The sequence below is a fragment of the Heloderma suspectum genome, chromosome 2 (genome assembly GCF_057233095.1).
Source record: "Heloderma suspectum isolate Gila_16-S chromosome 2, 16-S_ref, whole genome shotgun sequence".
NCBI classification, from domain to species: Eukaryota; Metazoa; Chordata; class Lepidosauria; order Squamata; family Helodermatidae; genus Heloderma; species Heloderma suspectum.
The window spans coordinates 83,389,653-83,409,097 of NC_139459.1; the positions used below are offsets into that span (position 1 = coordinate 83,389,653).

Here is a 19,445-nt window from a genome sequence, read left to right on the forward strand (position 1 = left end):
GGGAGAATAAGTAGACTATCCCATGCCAAAACACTCCTAAGCTGTGCAGTCACTGAATGTCATTACAAGAAAAATACCAGCGTTGGATAAGGGAGGAGCAGAAAAATGATAAAGCCAAAAATGAGCTGGATTCTTTTTTATCCCCTGGCATTCACTGAATGAGAGAGAGATTCTATTTCTCTTTCACATCTTAAACATCTAAATAAAATGTCCTCTGTTATGGAATTACTATTTTGCTCAAATGCTTCCTTGTAATAATGCTGTATGCAGACTTTTCTGTGTCTTTTAAGTATGTATTAGGTAGCAACTGGGAGTTGTAGGACTTCTTTCTGTCTAAACATGCATAGGATTTCACCCTAAGAATTATTCATTTATTTCTGGTGATCTATAGTATAGCATATTCCAAGAGGTTTGGACAGGTTATTATAATTAACAAAGAAGGAACCTTTCTCCAAAGGATGCAGCTCAGGGCCCAATACCTGAGCTGCATCCTTTGGAACTTAAATGAACTTAAATACCAGTTCTGTTGTGTGTGTGTGGGGGGGGGGGTTGTTTTTTTTTGCAAGACTGGACAATGATTTTTGTTTTACTGCCTGTGTGCTTTCAATCAGAATAGTTAAAAATAATAAACCATAACATCTTTGTAGCCAAGGGAAGCTCCATGAGAACAAATGTATGTTGGTCCTTTCATATGTTAATACAGAAGGAGAATCCTGGGAAATCTGTCCTTAACAGCTGTATGCAGTCAGCAGATGAAAACAGAAGCAGCGTATGGCAGAGGAGAGTAAAAGATACACAGAACGTCCAATTGCATTTTCTATGGCCTTCGGACTGGCACTTAGAAGGTACTGAACAGTCATCTTATCTGGTACATATATTCAGTAAGGGTCAACACAACCTGGAATGTGAACTATGTATTGTTTTCCTTTGTACAGATCTTCCTCTCAAGCACGGAAGTAGAAATATATTGCCAAGCCCAGTAACGGAGGAAAACAAGATGGGTGGATTTACAGGGCTGGCCAAAGGAAAGGCCATGATGACGTCGCCCAAATTAGCTTCCCCAAATATTGCAGTATATCTTCTCACTTGTGTAGTAATTCAGACTTTGCCTGTTTAGGGTGTGTGAATGAGAGTAAGCTCTCGTGTGGTAAATAAAAGTGTTTCTGGACAGCTATTCCAGTGGGGTAGTCTATTACAGCAAAAATGAAAGAGAACCTTGTTACACCTTCAAAACTAACACATTTATTATGGCATAAGCTCTTGTGGACTAGAGCCTACTTCATCAGAAGCATGAAATGTCATCCTCAGTTGACAGATAAACGCAAACATAAAACTTGTTTGGGCATTTGAAGAACTTGTGGACAGGATAAAGCACATAAGGAACATCCCTGCACAGTGAAGCTACACCCCAACCTCCCTACATGATAACACAGGGTTCCTGATCATGGGAAGGATTCTAAGCAGGTTCAGCCAAGCACACCTAGAATCTCCCTTCAGACCTACTGGTCAATGCAGGAGAGTCAGGGGTGGAGCAGGCAGGGCTGGTAAGCGGGGATGTACTGGGTGGAGCTGGCTCATGCAGCCCTACACCCCCTACATTGTTTGCACCCTCACATGTTCAGCTGAACACCTGAATAGGGTTGTAGGCTTATGCAGGCATTCACCAGTCCATGTGTAGGGCTAAAGTGTGTAGGATGGTGTAGGTGTGAACGTAAGCCCCTGCCCCAGTGTCTCGACCTGCCTGGCATCCGGTTAGACCTTCATGCTCAACTGAAGGTCTGAAGAGGGCTCTGTAAGCATGTTCAAGCTGAATGCACTTACAGCGTTCCTTCAATCAGAAACCTTGATAAGGCAGGGTTTGCAGGTTTCATCTTCTGCTAGGTTGAATTTAATCCGTTTCATGATTCTCCAAAGAGGAGCCAGCAATGAAACAGCAGAGACAACTAGAACAATAGTGGAGGAAGACCATGATGAGTCCAACCGTACTTGTACTAGTCTAGAGCACACTTTAGGGCCTGGTGTTGACTGCATCTGCACAATGCTGCTAAGCAGAATATTCTAAGTTTCAAGGGGCCTTTTACGTTCTGCTCCTCAAGGAGTTGTGCAGAAATCCTGAGTTGTAAGATGTCTTGCAGACAAAATCATACCCATTCTGAATTCTGATGTGGACTCCACATTAATGTAGAACCAGTTCTGGATGATATCATGACTCCCCCATGTCAGATGTCCATAGATACCTTTTAGCTTCTTTAGCTTCCTTGGAAGGGCACGGGTGACTACCTGTGTGCTTCCTGACCAGTTAAGTGTGTGCACTGAAATTGGGTGATAGAGATTGCTAGTGCAGGGGAAACCACTTCACCTCTTTCATTGCAAAGATCACAGTGGTGCAGCTAGTGCCTGTGTTTCTTTAGGAAGCACAACACTACAGAATCCCACCTACTTCTCATCAGCAAGAGGCATGGACCTTTGTTGTCCCCAGATCAGTCATCAGTGTACCCAGGGTACACTGATCTGGGGACAACAAAGGTCCATGCTTCTTGCTGATGAGAAGTAGGTGGGATTCTGTAGTGATGTGCTTCCTAAAGAAACCTTCCTTTTAATAAGGCAGTTCTATTTTTAATTATTTTTCTCAAAAAGGGCTAACATAAAATGGGGCTCAACTCTGCTTCTACCAGGGCTCCCTGGCAACTGCTGCTTTGGGTAGAGAAGATATTTCTGGCGAATGGAGAAGACTTATAGTGCTATGCGTTCCCAGCCTTGGGTCTTCAGGCCTTCTTCCTCCTGGAGGATGGTGCTGGGGAACTGCTGTCCAGTCTCATGGCCTTTGGCTTATGGAGTACTCTAGGGTTCCACCCTGTACCCATAAAGTTAATGTCTACACAAAGCCACTGGAAGTGGTTGCCCAGAGTTTTGGGATAAGATGCCATTGGTATGCTGATTATATCCATCTCTCTCTCTCTCTCTCTCTCTCCAATCTGATTCAAGGGAAGCCCTGGAAGTTCTGAATCCATGTATGAGGTCCGGATATGGGTTAACAAGCTGAAATTTAATCCAGGGAAGATGGACCTCCTGTTGGTAAAAGGGACAGCCAATCAGGGAATAGGTGTTCCACACGCTCTCAGTGGGATTTCACTCCCTCTAAAGCAGGGATGCAGAATGTGTGGCCCTCTAAATGTTGTTCAGCTGCAACTCCCATCATCCTTCAGACTTGGCCAGGGCTGATGGGAGTTGCAATCCAACAACAGCTGGAGGACCACACATTCCCCACCTCTGCACTAAAGGGACACGCTCTCAGTCTGCAGGATGCTCTTGGACCTGGCATCGCTCCTCGATGGCCAGGTGGAGGCTGTTGACCAGGAATGCCTCTGCTGAGCTTTAGCCGTTGTGCCAGATGCAGCCTTTCCTGGAAAGATCTGAACTTGCCACAATTACACATGCCCTGCTTACTTCCAGGTTAGATTGCTACAATATAATCTGTATGGGGCCGCAAACTCCGGCTGGTGCAGAATGCAGTGGCAAGACCGCTGATGGAAGTCCTTTTATTAGGTAATGTAACATCCATCCTGCACCAGCTGCACTGGTTCACAATGTGTTTCTGGGCTCGGCTCAGCACTAAAGACACCTGAAGGCCTGCCTCCTCCCACATGAGCCTGCCTACACATTCTGGTCATGGTGGCAGATCCTGCTCAGTGTCCTTCTGCCTTGTGAGGTGTGGAGGATTGGGTGATGGGACAAGGACTTCTCTGCAATGGTGCCCAGGCTCTGGAACAATCTGCCCTGGGAGACAGTAGGGGACAGGGCTCTTTGGATGCATTTAGGTGGCAGCTCAAGTCTCTTCTCTTCAGAAAGGCTCTCTATGAAGGCACATTCCAATTTGTGTTTTTGCTGTTATGCTGCTGTTCCTTTAAGTTGTGCTCTTGTTGTGTTGTTTTCTCATTTTCATGTATTACTGGATGTTACCCAACCCCAAGGATTTTTTTTAAAGCAATCCTCTGGCACTCCTCAGTACTCTGGAGGCAGCCTCCAGGTCCCAGCCAACCACGCTTCTTGGAAAACCCCTGAAAGGATATATTGATGTAATGTCTTCCCACTGGAATTCCAAGCGGCACAGGAGGCAGGGAAGCACCAGAGACTGGTGCAAAACTGTAAGGAGAAGAATTTAAAAATGCTTAAAGTGAGAACACAACCTACTCAGTCACTTTGTAATGTTTTACCTGCACTCTCCACACCATGAACATTTCTCTAAAGTTCTCACACCCCAGTCCTTTTTTTCTTTTTTGCAGGGCTGATTTCTTTTCACCCCTCCACCATACAAATGTCAGGGGAAAAACAGATGAAAATATCAACACATCTTTAGTTTAAAGTCAGCTTGAATCCATACCAGGCCATCTGCTCAGGCCCCTCAGATTTTTCCAACAGCATTGCCAGATTTTCTGTTTTATTCCCACATGATCCTATATTTTCATTTCTTATTCTTTCCTAACAATTTTCCAAGATGTTACAATGCAAATCCAAATATATTTATAATGCAAAGGTTTCAGCAATGTTTTAATTATTGAAAATGGAACAGAATTAGGCACTTAAGGCATCCCAATAATCCCTTAATGCTCACTTTCTTCCTCTCCAAATAGTGTGAACGGAGGGGACACAGGAGAGCATTGTACTGTCATGCATGCAAAACAAACTGCAGAAAATGCTAGTTCTTTCCCACAGAAGCCCATGGTTTTTTCCAAGTTCTGCAAAAAGTCCTGTTACAAATCAGTTTTAAGTTTTCTCAAGACTTATGTATATGACTCCACTCCACCTCAGTAAACAAACAAACAAGAAAACACCCAAGTTTTCAGTCAAGACCAAGATTGTTGTGGTATGGCCAAGTTGAAACAGAACTCACTTCTAGTCTAGAAACAGGAAAACTCAGCTATTGGAGAAAGGCAACAAGGTCATGAGGAGGAGAATGGACGATGGCTCATTCAACACAACCGACCGTGTGTTCCAATGGTTTATAAGAACATAGGAAGCTGCCTTATATTGAGTCAGACCACCGGTTCGTCTAGCCCAGTATTAGCGACAATGACTGGCAGTGTCTCTCCAGGCTTTCAGGCAGGGTTTTTTTCAGCCCTACCTGGAGATGCCAGTAATTGAACCTGAGACCTTCTGTATGCCAAACACACCCAAAAAGATGGCTTTCCTACCATTCCTTGTCTTATGCTCATACTCCAAACAGTCCTGTAATATTTAGAAGTCCACTTGATGTTTTCTTAGCAGTTCTAGCATGCTAGTATCTGGAGGACTTCAAGCTCTTTCTCTCTCACTCACTCCCCACAAGCTAGATCTGGTCAGGCAGATATCAAAGCTTCTAGTAGTCTCCATTTAATTACTTTATTTGAGACAAAAGTTGTTGTAATAAACCATACTGTGCTTACACCACTTCACAGCATTACAAGTGGAACAGAATTAGACACTTCCGGTTCTCTACTGAAGGCAAAAAGGCAGGCCAGGATGAGTGTGGAACTGTTGTGCAAAATATGCATGGTGTTCTGCATCCATTCGATGTCCACCGTCTTTCAGTTATTGGGAAGCCTGATCCTTATCAGCTCTGGGGACCACAAATTTGCTCAGCCGCTGTACATGGAAATGGCAGACAGACATTCCCATCAATGTCATATATGTTCTACTATTAGTAATAATAATATTATTGCACTAGGGTGGCCACCTACACATTGAGAAAAAAGAGGAAATTCACCACACACAAAAAGGACAATGCCTCAACTTGGCATACGCTGATTTATATGTATAGTTGCTAACTTTGTATAAAGTAAAGTAAAATAAAGTAAAGTTGTATAGTTCAGAAATAATTCTTATAATTTAAATGAAAACACAATACATCTCACCACAGATACATCTGACTGTGATCAGGTGACCTGTGTGTCTTGTGTTGTTCAGTTTGCTGTCCAGGTGCTGTTGCTAGGCAACTTCAAGGCCCTCCTCTCCCAGCTTCTTATGGTTCTTTATCTTCAAGGCCCTTCAAACAAAGGACTGTCCTCTGGACACATGGCTACCCTAGAAATTGCACAGACATGCTCATTCTTTGTTAGGTTTTCCCGAAGAACTGATCCTGTGAGGGTGAACAGCTCTGGAGTGCAAAGTGGTAGTTTTCCATCTGTCAAATAGACGTGTGTATATGGAACGAGGATTAAAGAAGGACTCTGAAATGGGATAGATCACAGTGGGTGGGCGGAGCTGGGAAATCACTGTTTTAACATCCTTTATTACATTTCAATGGCATTCCCCCCCTACGTTTTTAACTAGATGTATTTCAAAGCCAGTTGACAGCTTGCCGAAATAGTTACTTCATATGAACAGGCTGCAGCATCAGAGCTCACCATCATGGAATGTAAACCAAAGGGGTAAAAAAATAATAATGCTTAACATTTAATTAGCATCAAATAAAACATTTTCCTGTGAAGCGGGTATCGTAATTCAGAACAGAAATAAGGCTATTATTTTTGTTCTATCTTGTAGCACGTATCACAGTCTGATACGCTTCCCCACTAACACATTTTCCAGTTGCATTCCTCTATCTCTGAGAATAGAGAGTGTCCAATATGTTTAACCTATGGTGGTCTGACAATATACATTATATTCATGATAACTTGAAATCATGCTATATTTTGATTATTATTCCATAACTCTTTTTTTCTTTACACAAAGTATAACATTAGGTGAAATATAATACATTTTTTCAGGGTTCTTTTTACTAGCGCTGTGCACTGCTTCAGCCCAAATCCCGAGCTCTGAGTTGAAGTGCGGCACTTTGGGCTGCCTCTGAGGCAAAGCGCTTTGGTGCCATCTGGAAGCCCAGCTGCCATGCCACCGCCCAGCTCCTTACCTGGGTCCTCTGGAAGTGCAGCAGCAGCCATCTTGTTGTTCGGGGGGGGGAGACATTTTTAATATAGCAAATCCCTGTATTTCTGCAAATACAGGAAGTTGTCATTTTAAAAATGGCTCCCCCCATCCCCTGGAACAAGACAGCTGCTGGAATGCATCCAGAGGGCCTAGGAGCTGGCAGTGGCAGCAGCTCCCCTGGCAGCACCAGCAGCGTTGGCTCCCCTGACAGTGCTGGCAGCAGTGACAACTGCAGCTCCCCTAGCAGTGGCTCCCCCAGTGGCAGTGAGCCCACCCCCATGGAAAAAGAGCCCAGGTAAGGAGCTGGGGGCTGGGCATCTTGTTGAGGGGAGGCAAAGCGGGATTTGGATGTCTGAATCCCACTTCAGCTTCATAGGCCAAAGCGAGTCAGGGGCCCCCTAAATCAGCCCGAGCTGAATTGGGCCCACCTCAGAAGCCCTGAAGTGGCTTCTGTGTTGGATCAGGGGGGTGTCCATGCACAGCCCTACTTTTTACAGCTTCTGAAAATATACCTAAATAAATGCTTGAAAATAAATAAAGCGTCCGTAGTATTTAAAATACGAATATAACGAGTGAACAGATCCAATATTACCATCTATAAAATATTGAATTCTTGAAGATGTTTGGTTAAGTTGTTGTTTTTAATATTAATACAGTGTATTAATTTTAGAGTATTGTGAGCCAGACATGGATTTAAGGACCATTTTTAGTTAGCTTTGATCTCTGAGCCGTGTAAACATATGGATCAAGTTGTGTGTTTTTTAAGAAGAGTTGAAAGTTAGCCTCCCAATCTATATTTATGCAGCTGAACAAATAAACTGCAGTTAGAAGAAATGGGCCTTCCACAATGGCACCATTAAAAATCTTGCCATTTGTTGTTCCTACAGAACACAATGACCACATCTGCATGGAATGGCAAGCCAGGATTCTGGTAAATTCTGGCTTTCCATAAATGGGCTGTGTGCTGGTGCATGTAGCCCATTCACTTCTACTTGGCTGTTCCCACTAGCACAAGAGGCTAGACAAACCAGAAATTGTTTGCTTAGCATGTCATCTGAACCTAGGGATGTAAGAACTCACCTTAGTTCGGGTTCTCCAGGCGCTCGCCGAAGCAGCGCCCCTGCTCGCATCCCCCCGGACCTGTGCTCAGGCCACCCACAAGTTCTGTGAGTTCCCTGGTCTCACTGCAAACCAGTTTGGTGAGTGCCCACCATTTTTGCTCCTTTGATGTCTGTGTAAAACAGGAAGTTAAGAAAAATGTGCATATTGAAATATGCGCAGTTTGGAGCTGGGAAAGTTACATAAGCACAGTATCAGAGGGATTATACCTCTAATATTGTGCTTATTTAGCTTTCCCAGATCCAAACTGTGCATATTTGAATATGCACATTTTTTTTAACTTCCTGTACGCAGACATCAAAGGCGTGAAAATGGCAGCGCTCACCAAATGGGATCACGGTGATTACTGGAGAGCACGAGTGGGCACGAGCGGGGGCAAATAAGGACAGTGTCTCAGTGGGTACAGTTTGGGGGTCGTGGGTGGAGGTTGCCTGACGAATTCCCAAACCCAGTCAGGCGCCTGCGACATCCCTATCTGAACCTAAGATGACCTGTTGCTCCCAAGAACAAACCATGGTTTACATTCCTGGTTTGTCATCCTTATCCTTAGTAATATTGGTGGAGTATTTACCTGCTGTGGCAGTGCACTGTCTGGGTAATGCTAGGATAATGACATGATTGTGACATTGCATCCATGTCCTGATAGGCTAGGGATAGCGGAGAAATTCCCCACGGACTCCAGTGAGGCTGGATTCTTTAGAATCCAGCCCCACGGAGTCCGTGGTGGAACGGACTGCTCCCCCCCTGCCACCCTGCGAAGCGCCGGCCGGTCCGGGTCTGTTGTCTTTGTTCTGTAGCCATCCGCTGCCGGGCTGCGGACAGAACTGGCGTCTGGCATAGCAGATGCCATTTGCATCCCTGCCCTTGGCCGTGATAGGCTACATAAATATTTACGTAGCCTATCATGGCCAAGGGCAAGGATGCAAATGGTGTCCGCTACACCATTTGCATCCCTGCTCTTGGCCGTGATAGGCTACGTAAATATTTACGTAGCCTATCATGGCCAAGGGCAGGGATGCAAATGGCGTCCGCTACACCATTTGCGTCCCTGCTCTTTTCATGATTGGCTATGTAAATATTTACATAGCCTATCACGGCCAAGAGCAGGAACGCAAAAGGCGTCCGTTACTCCGGATGCCATTTGCGTGGCAACGGACAGAGGTCCGGCTGCGGACGGGCCTGGCTGGCGGCTCCGCACACTTGCCGCGGAGCGGAGCTGGCCAGGGAGGATTCCGGGGGAAGGGACAGATCGTCTCCCCCCCCCCGCGGACCCCTTCAGTGGACTGGTAAGTGGGTTTCGTACACCCCTAGATAGGCACATCCCATCCAAGCTAGCACTTTATTTGTTGGCACGGTAAGCTATAGGATTGGCTCACAGGATAAAGCTCTCAGAACAGATTATAGAGTTTAAACATGAACATTCCAATAACTGGCTATATTATTACTAGCATAATTTATTTTCATATATGTTAGGAACACGATAACCAAAGAGCAGTTTAGGACTGATGTAATTATGCAATTTTAATTTGAATGTACAAGATTTCATTTGCCAATCTGATTGCAACTTTGGCAGACATTCTAAAAAGTGTTTTAATGCAGGCCATGTAAAGATGAGGAATGACTAATCATTTAAAAAGTCAGTCTAACTTCCTGGAATCTGCCTACTTTTTTCACAGTCTGATTTGACTTTGCAAAGATGGGTGACTATGTTAAGTTGGGTATTCCATGCGCATGAATGAAGTGAAGCAATTTGTTGTGACAGCATTGTTAATCTTCTGGTTCTTAAGAAACCCAGCTTAACATTTGAATTATTGGGGATTCTGTAGTGAATAAGTTTTCTTAATATATATTCTCCAAGCTTACCTTCCATAAATAGAAATCCAGAGTCTCTAGAATATATACCCTTGTCAAGTCACAGGCAATTCAAAACTATAATTAACTTAAGTAGGCAGTCAGTGCCATTTACTTTAAACATTAATACAGCTGAAAGAATACTCCTCTAGTGATGAAATATTTTGTTAATTAGCATTTTAGTTACAATGAAGAACATTTTACAAGAGGGCTTCAATGACCCGGTTTGCACAATCAAAAGAAACCACATGGTTTATTTAAGCCACAGTGGCTTGATTTATTCCCTGGTTCATGCATTTTCAGTCGGTGTTGGGTTATTTGAGGGTTTTCCCCCCTCAAACAAGCCATGCTGCCTGGGCTGGGTTTGGACAACATGACAAGCCATGCCCAGGCAGAAAATTAGGGAAATGGCACCTGGCACATACCAAGAATTAAAACAAGCAACTTTGGCTTGTTTGATTGTGCAAACTGGCCCATCGTAAAATGTTCCAGTGAAATCGAGCCTGAAAAGTACTTTATTCTAAATTAGGGATCTTTCCTTCCTTTTCTGCAAAAGCCAAGAAAACAACCCATATAAGAATGAATACAATATTCCTAACTGCTTGGAAATAGAAACCTTTGCTAATTGCTTCAAAATTATTATTTTCCATTTTAAATTGATATCTTGCTCTGGAGGTCTATTTCAGGTATCAGGAACCTGTAGCCAACTCCTATCATCCCTGACTATTGGCCATGTTGGCTAGGCTGATGGGAGTTGGGGTGCAACAATATCTGGAGGACTACAGGTTCCCCATCCCTGCTATATTTCCAGGCAGGCAGAACTGAGCCCAAATACTGTGGTTCTGAGCATATTCACTTGGAAATAAACCCACTAATTTTACTGGAAAACATTTGAAATAAGTGTGTTCAGCATCACAGCCTACATGCCGGAGCCAGAAAGCTGGTCAGGATTAATAGAGTTGGGTCATTTATCAAGATTTGTTATATTCAGCTTCTCAAACAGACTATCTGGAACATCTGTTGGAGCAACTGGGTCCAAGATGGATGCATTTATGAAGAATGTCTTGTGATTTCTATTCTGTCTTTTCAGTTGTGCCTTACTGGAGTCAGGAAGGGTGTCACTTCCAAACACACATTACCCCCTTTATTGCATCCGGGAATGCCACAACAAGGATATGATGTTGAGTTGTTCAGTTGTTCTGTTGTGTAATAGTTGTTCTGCTTCTCCACTAACCTCCAGCCCCTCTCTTTTTAAGAGCAAGTTTGCTCACATTGATTCAGTTATAGTGTGCACAGGGTATGGAGGGTATTGCTCAACTGACTCCACTGAGTAGTGAGGGAGAGGGAAAGGAATCCATGTGACAGGGCTAGGGCAGCCTAATGTAGACAGTACATCAGTGCTTCTAAACAGGAAAAGTGTTGTGACCAGCATGGGCGCAGTCCTGTGGCATTATCTGCCTTCACTGGGTGCTGCTGTCCACTAACCAGGGCATCCACACTTGGCATGCCCCCTTCCTTCACCACCTCTCAGTGGAAACACACAAACCCTATCCATGCTTAAGAACATAAGAAGAGTCCTGCTGGATCAGGTCAAAGGTCCATCTAGTCCAGCATCCTGGTTCCCATGGTGGCCAACCAGATATCTCTGGGCAGCCCACAAGCAGGATATATTGGCAATAGCCCTCTCCTGCTGTTGCTCCCCAGCAACTGGAATTCAGTGACATAGTGTCTCTGAACCTGGAGATTTTTGCAAGGGAATTTTGCTACCTGACAAAGGCCAAGATGGCATCCTCCTCCACTTATTCCACATACAAAAGCAGACTGGACAGATGGTTGCATTTTACTTCTATGCTTTTAACGGGACAGTGTCCTCTACCACACCTAAGGACAGCCAGCTAGTTTAGGGGGTGCAGGGCAGGCAGCCTGGCACGCACAGTCTGTCCTCCAACACTGTACGACTACTCCCTGTCCCCACAGCTGCCTCGCTCTGCCTTATGGTAGGGATGGCCTAGTGGGAAGGTTCCATGTAGCTGTCATGTCTAGCAGCCATTGATAGCCTTATCCTGCATTAATTTGTCTAATCCCTTTTAAAAGCTGCCTAAGCGAGTACTGGTTAACAGGCAATGAATTCCATAAGCCAACTATGTTCTGTGTGAAGAAGTGCTTCCCTTTGGTGAGCACTAATTGTCCCTGGACTAATTGCCATTGTTGGCATGAGGAACAAGTCTTTATAAAATTTGTCAAACAGTCTAGAAATCCTGGATGACTGAGTGTGTGTGTGTGTGTGTGTGTGTGTGTATGAAGGCTTTTTGTTTGTTTCTTCTGAAATATGTGGCTTGCTACCTGACTGAATCATCTGGAGCTGTTTCCTCTGTAAGCAGCTTCTGTCTATTCTGGCAAACTGTGGTTGGAGTTCTGTGGGAGAGAGTGTAGCTGGGTGGTAATCTGTGAGTGAGTGATGGTGCATTTGTGCAAGAACATGGACAACATGACTGTTGCCTGTTCTAGCTCTATCATAAGGTTTAGGGATTTCAAATATGAACTGTATTCTGGAGCTTCATACTAGGGATGTACGAAAGTCACTTACCTTTTCAAAGGGTGACATTCGTGGTGGGGGGGAGGCGCTCCGTCCCTCCCCCCGAAATTCTGGCCGGGAGGGGAGGCGCTCCGTCCCTCCTCCCTGAAATTCTGGCCGGGGGGGGAGGTGCTCCGTCCCTCCCCCCCGAATCCTGGCCGGCCGGCTCCACTCTGCAGGGATTCTGCAGAGCCACCTGCCGGCTCCGCCAGCAGCCGGACATCCGGCCGCTGGCTAGCAGGGACACAAATGGAGGCGGCCGTAGCCGCCGCCGTTTGCGTCCCTGAAGTCAGCCGTGATAGGCTACGTAAATGTTTACGTAGCCTATCACGACTGATTTAAAAAGAAAAAAAAACATGCGCGTACGCAAATGGCGGCGCCCATGGGTGCCGCCATTTGCGTTCCTTATTTTGGCACGTCTTAGTCTATGTAAACATTTACATAGACTAAGACAGCGAAAATAAGGGGAACGCAAATAGCGTAGCGTCTACGCTATTTGCGTTCCCCTTATTTTCGCCATCTGAATCTACGTAAATGTTTACGTAGACTAAGACGTGCCAAAATAAGGAACTAAAAAAACTAAAACTAAAATTTGCGTACGTGTGTTTTTGTTTTTTGTTTTTAAATCAGCTTTTTTAAAAATATAGCCGTGATAGGCTATGTAAATCTTTACGTAGCCTATCACGTTTTTTTGTTTTTGTTTTTGTTTAACTGGAAATGGCGGTGGCGGCAGCCGGTCAGAAGACCGGCCGCCGCCGCCGCCGAACCGCCGCCGGAGCCACCACTGCCAGGAAGATCCGCCCAAGGTAAGTCCCATCCCAGGAGGGGCGTGGGGGGCAGACCGTTCCGCCACCGATTTCAGGGGGCCGAATGCGCTGGCATTCGGCCTCCCCGAGATCCGTGGCGGAATTCTCTGACATCCCTACCTCATACAATTCAAAAGCTATAGTGCTTTTAATGAGGAGTTTGCCAGTAGTGTCAGATCCAGTTTTCACATCGCAACAAATCACGGTCAACAAACTGTGGGTTTTTGAAAATGAAGTGAGAGTCGGCAAGCACGCTGGTTCCCATTCCTGCTGCAGTCAAATGGAGCTATGTCCAAACCTGGATTTCTGGGAAATTGAGGGAGAGACAACCCAGAGCTCAAAGCCATGATTTAACAATGAGTTCCAAACTCTGGGTTGTTTCTCCCTGAACAACCCAACATTCCATGTTCAGACATCACAATAAACAACCCAAGGACAGAGCATTCCTGGGTTGTGTGTCGCAGTGGGAGCAGATGGGCAGGCAGGCAGGAACAAGCACACTCACTTACTCCTGCTTCATTTTCAACAACCCACGGTTCGTTAACCATGGGTTGTTGTGATGCGAACTGCATCTCAGTTTCACACAGATGTAGATCAAAAATACACCCACAGCGCGAGCTTCTCCCCTGCCCTTCACATTCAAGCCTGTAAAATTTGCTACAAAAAGCATAGTTGTTCTATCTGTGAAGCTGGACCAGCTGCAAGTATTAAAAATGCCTGGCTATTGCTTCCTGGGCACTGAAAAGCACTGAATAAGGTTTTCTGAATCTCCAGTCAAAAGATCTTGGGCAGCAGGGCTGGGACACCTCTGCATGTTGGTGCCTTGCTCAGTCAAAGGAGACAACACTGAAAGGGGGTGGGGTGTAGCTCAGTGGAGCAGATCCTTTGCCTGTCCCAGGTTCAATCCCTGGAATCTCCAGATAGGGCTGAAGAAGACTCCTGTCTGAGACCTTGGAGAGCTGGTGCCACTCAGTGTAGACAGTACTGGACTAGATGGATTAATTGCCTGTCTCGGTATAAGAAAGCTTCCCATGTCTAAGAATATTCCTCCTGACCCCAGAGAGTTCCCAGGTGGTTTTGCCCATTCCACTGGGCCCTTAGATTGGTGACCTCCTAACATTTAATCTAGTCCAGGGCATAAGGGCATCAAAAATCCAGAGGCTAGCCCATTTACTGCCTCCATGTGCAGGCTGCTGAAACTTCTTAGCCGTAGTGCCTGTCCATGATAGAAGGTAATGTTTCAATGCTCTTTGACATAGGTATCAAACAGTAATGTGAAAGGTATACGCACCAGCACACACTGCCACCACCACCAGGAAAATCTGACACAGGAATGCATACTTTGCATGCTACTGGAAAAAACATGTATAATTTAAACTTTTATCAATTCAGTAATGGAGTGCCTCCAGAGGTAAGATCTTTGGGGCAATTTATGATGGCAGCTGTAAGATCTGAACTAGCCCTGATCACTGATTCTAAATCTGTTCACACTTTCATGGAGGAAATGTATCTTACCTCCAAGTAAACATTTTATATTAGCCTCACAGTCAAAGTACATACTAAAAGATCCAGTTTCTACTGAGATATGTTGAAACTGGGGTTCACTGCACAGATTCAACAAAACACTTAGAAGAATGTGATATCTGAAACCACACTTAACATTTGGTTTCACTCCTAAATTCAATTAAAAGTTTTATGAAGGTAGGAAGATTCCACACTCATCATGCCAGCAGAAGATTGTCCAAAATCAACAAATTATGACTATTTTGTCTCGTTTTGTGGAATTGCCAGCACAGCCACAAGCTAATGAAATCATGCACATATTAAATCTTCTTATCTGAAACAAAACCTAACTGTTGAAATACTGCAGTAGCACAAAGCACATGTAAGGGTCTACACATATGGCTTTTTATGCAGACTCCTACTTCTGTTTCCTTTTTCCTTTACGGAAAAGGCTACTTACAAATACCTCTGTCAAACAGACCTGTCAGCCTCTGCTACACCTTTTATTTATATTGAACTTGTTCTGCCGGTTTCTGAGCAACTGAGCTATGCGTCAGTTTCCCACATGCCTATGACCTAAATATGAACATTTTGTCATATTGTGCATCAGTTTGTTTGTTTATCTGGACATTTTCTGTCTTGTTCTTCAGCCTAGAGTTCTCAGAACATTTAATAATAATTTCATTCATATAGGTGGGCATATATGGGCATATACTGTATATATTAATTCAGATATGTGGGCATTTAAAAAACAAAACAAAACCAAAAACCAAAAACAAAGCACCCACAAGCTGAACCTGCACCAGCAATTGCCATGCCAAATCACAAGTCTATGCGCTCAGCAAAGCAAAAAAATAGCTGTAGAAACAAGCTAAGGTAGCAACACTGACAGCCATTCCTGCAGTGCTCCTGTCAGGAATGCCCCTGTTGCCTTCTGAATCCTCCAATAGCCAGAATCAACACCCAGACAAAAGGGCTGCTTTCCAAGGCTTTATTTCCATTCAACCTAATGAAGCTTACAAATGCTAATTGCCTGAGACTCAGAGGAAATACAAAGGAACAGCCTACCAGGGGTTTCAAAGAGTTAGGACATCAGTTGGTCTCCATGTGGAGAAAAGCGCGGCAATTCTCTGAACTTAAGGAGTAGGAGGGGAAAGTCTCCCTCTCCCATGGGGCCTCGGGGTGCAGCTATTGACGTTGAGCCAACTGAGCTGAGCACCTCAACTCGGCTCCCGCAACCTCTTGCTTGTGCCTGTGCCTGCGCCTCGCATCTAAAAGCTCAAGTTGTCCCTCCCTTTCCCTGCCGGGTCACTGTCACTCCCAGGAATATGACCGGGGGGTCCTCCCCCTCCTGCTGCACCTCTGAAACCTGAGAGGGTTCCCCTCTCATGGATTCTATCTCCTCCTCAGAATCAGAGCTGCTTTGGGACTCTATGGGCTCAGATCCAATCCTGACAGCTCCTGTAAACACACTGCCACTACCCACCAATTAAGATGCTGCACACCAATGATGCTCCCATATTACCTATGAACCGGAGGCACCAATCAACGCACAGTGGCAGCAGGTAACACCATGATGACATCACCTTACATCCACAGTGCCTCCACACAGAGAGCAAAAATGCACTGTCTGGAAAAGCATACAGGGTAGTCTTGCTAGGGGCTTCCCATAGCCCAGTGGTGAAGAAGGCAAAAACGGACAAGTACAACCACACCTTCCAGAGATTTCCCCAGTCAGGGATCTGAGTCCCTTGGCAACCCAAACAAGTAGCAGCAAATAAACAACTATTTGATTGGGAAATAGCTAGAGTCACACAGTGAAGGCGAAAGACTGCCATTGCAATTATAGTAGTCCGCCAATTCTATAGCCTAGTAGTTGGACACATTCTATCAGTTGTGGAAGTAGTCTTGCAATTTTTATACATCTGACAGTCAATGAATCAGTGAAACATACATTTCTTTTGACAGCAAAGGTGAGATATCGTTTTTTTTTTAATTAATAAACATGATTCTATGATGACCCCCTTCCTGCATGATTAATGTGAAGGGTGCATCACCCAGGAGCAGGGCCACACTGGCAACCCCAGCACTGGGCATGCTGCTGACCCTACCCCCAGACATGTACGTATTGACATGTGTTGTGTCCAATGTTAGTCATACTTAGAGTAGACCCACTGAAATGAATAGGGCTTAAGTTAGACTACTATGGGATACAACCCTACAGATGAGCAGCCACACATAGATATGCTTCCATGCAATTAGTATTCATCCACAAGTACCGGTACACTTTTGGGTGGAAGTAGAAATCCTTCTTTCCCCCACCTGAGCATTGTTAAGGTATGTAAAATAACTCTTACCATCCTCTATTCTGTTACATATCAGGCTTCTCTTGTTTTAAGAGTGTTTTAATGGGCACTGCAAATGCCTCCTCTCACAATTCAAGGCTGGTTCTTCCAATGTGTGACGAAAGAACTCCCACATCTTCTGCTTTGTTGCATATGTGGGTTTGGCTTGGTCTCAGATGGAATACCAACCAACACAAGGTAAACTTCATATCCTGGGTTTCAATTAGATGAGAGGCATTGCAATGAGCCATATTCAACCTTTTCCAGTAATTAGAGTGTGTTGGTAGGAAGTCAGCTTTCTTCCTATTATGAAAGTAGGTTAATGATTTTGATATTCTTCTCAGTGAGTCAGTCAGTCAGTCAGAGGCCCAAGTGAGTTTGTATTTGTAGAAGTCTTTTTATGTTGGGGGAAGTATGGTGTTGGGACTTGCATTGAACAATAATATGAAATGGCGGGCTTGGGTACATCCATGCTGTAATATTAGTACTGCAAGGTCTGATACTTATTACGGATGACATAAATATTACTTTATACTTTATATATTTTCCAGGAAACTTAGGGCAGAATACAACAGGGTGCTTATGCCCCCGCTGATTCTCTTATGGCCCACCCATTCCATTGCGCAAACAGCCCTCACCACTTGGGCAATGGTGATTTAGCTTCCAGGACAATCCAAAATGAGTGGAAACTCTCATTTCTGGAAGGAGGCAGGTTGGTGGAGGTCACATAAGGGAGCTCCACTGACCTACCTCCTTCCAGAAATGAGTGTTTCTCCTCGTTTGGGGGCTTCCCCTAGGAAGTGCTAAATCTACCTTGCAAAAGTGGTGGGTCCTGTTTGTGCAATGGGATTGGTAGGACCCACCACTTGCGAAAGGGAATTGGCCGAGCAGAAAGGAATTGGTGGGGGCATAAGCACCCTGTTGGATTCTGCCCTTACTTCCCAAGTAAGATGTTTGGTTCTTTTGTTCTTGGAGGATTCCAAAGTGCCCTATATTACTTTGTTCTCCACTTTGCTGAAATAACTGAATTAACACCTGCATTAAAAAAAAGCCCCACATGTCAGCAGAGGCCCGTAAACTGGTCTTACTTTGTCAGCCTGAGTCAGCCATGTCGAAGTTGAACTAAAGCAGCTGGTTAACAGTGCACAGCAATACCACAGGAATGCAGTATCCCCAACAACCTTCAGATGGGTCCACAAGTAGCAAAGTGACCTTTCTGAGAATCTTCTGCAAGAGAAATAAAAATATTATTAATTCACAGCTGACAAATCCTTGCAATTTTCTAATAGCAGACTGTGTTTTATCAGCTCACGCCTAGACAGTGTTCTGTTAATCCTTGTCCTCTGTTCCAGTATGTCTAAATCAGTTACTATTGCAGCAGCTTTGGATGCATGATGCCCAGAATTGATCAAAACATAACAAGTGAATGAGTAATTGGGAAGGAAATTAAAGTGAGGCTGGGCCTCAGTCGTCGGTGGATTAGTCCCTAGGATCTGGTTTCCCCATATTTTCCAAGATGACCATGGGGATCTTGTTTTCACAACCTTTCTAGGTATATGGCAATAGAAAGCCAAGGCAAGATATATCTACATCCATAGCCTCTTCAGAAATGACACTCACATTTCAGTCAACGCCCAACCCCCTGGCTGTAAGCACAAAGACACTATGCTATCAGCATCATTTCTGAACAGGACTTATAACTCTCTCTTTTCTCTCTCTGTGTGCAGGTTGTCAGGGACTTCCACTGGGCCCCAGAATTCTGGGATGTAGTTTGTTAGCATGGATGAAATCCGTACAGTAACCTTATGAGTTCTATTTCTGGTTAAACAGTTGGAATCAAGACATGAATGCTGAAATGAACTAGTCTAGTCCAAGACAGACTGATTGCTAGAGGGACATACCTCCTTCTCTTCTGTTCCCTTTAAACTGAGGACAGTTCTTTGTCACACAGGTGAAACAGCCTGTGATGGGAGGGGGAGGGGATTTCCACCGGTGGTAGGCAGGAACATGAATGTTAATCCGAATATAGTACAAGCCTCAGGTGGGTGGGCTCCCCCTTCACATGCTTTAACAGTCTTTGAAAAGGTGAGGTAGATTTCAGAGGCAACACAACGTGTATTTATTCTTGAGTGACAGTAAATCTCCTGCAGAGGTATTTTCCAGGCTATGGGTTGGATCCCCATTCTCATGAGGAAGGGGTCTTCCACGCAGAAAGGCCTCTGCTCACAGAAGAGCCTTCCACCTGGTTTTGGGGGATCCCTCTCACACACCACAGCTCACCCCCTTCCGCAGAGTCTCCTGACTCTTTGTGTAACATTTTCAGGGGTGTGGAGGGGCTAC

General features: G+C 44.8%; 1 long non-coding RNA gene across 3 annotated transcripts in view; it reads right to left on the reverse strand.

Annotated features, from left to right (window-relative positions):
- Positions 1–1,221: 1,221 nt before the first annotated feature.
- The window catches only part of LOC146352417 (uncharacterized), a 34,398-nt gene continuing 16,174 nt past the window's right edge, over positions 1,222–19,445 (reverse strand). The window contains exons 5-6 of one of the 3 annotated variants that reach the window (XR_014787722.1): positions 18,194–18,332; positions 1,222–4,143 (exon numbers count right to left, since the gene is read on the reverse strand). This is a non-coding gene — a long non-coding RNA (uncharacterized LOC146352417). The remainder of the gene's footprint in view (positions 4,144–18,193; positions 18,333–19,445) is intronic. The other 2 variants (XR_014787720.1, XR_014787721.1) reach the window with 2 other exon arrangements.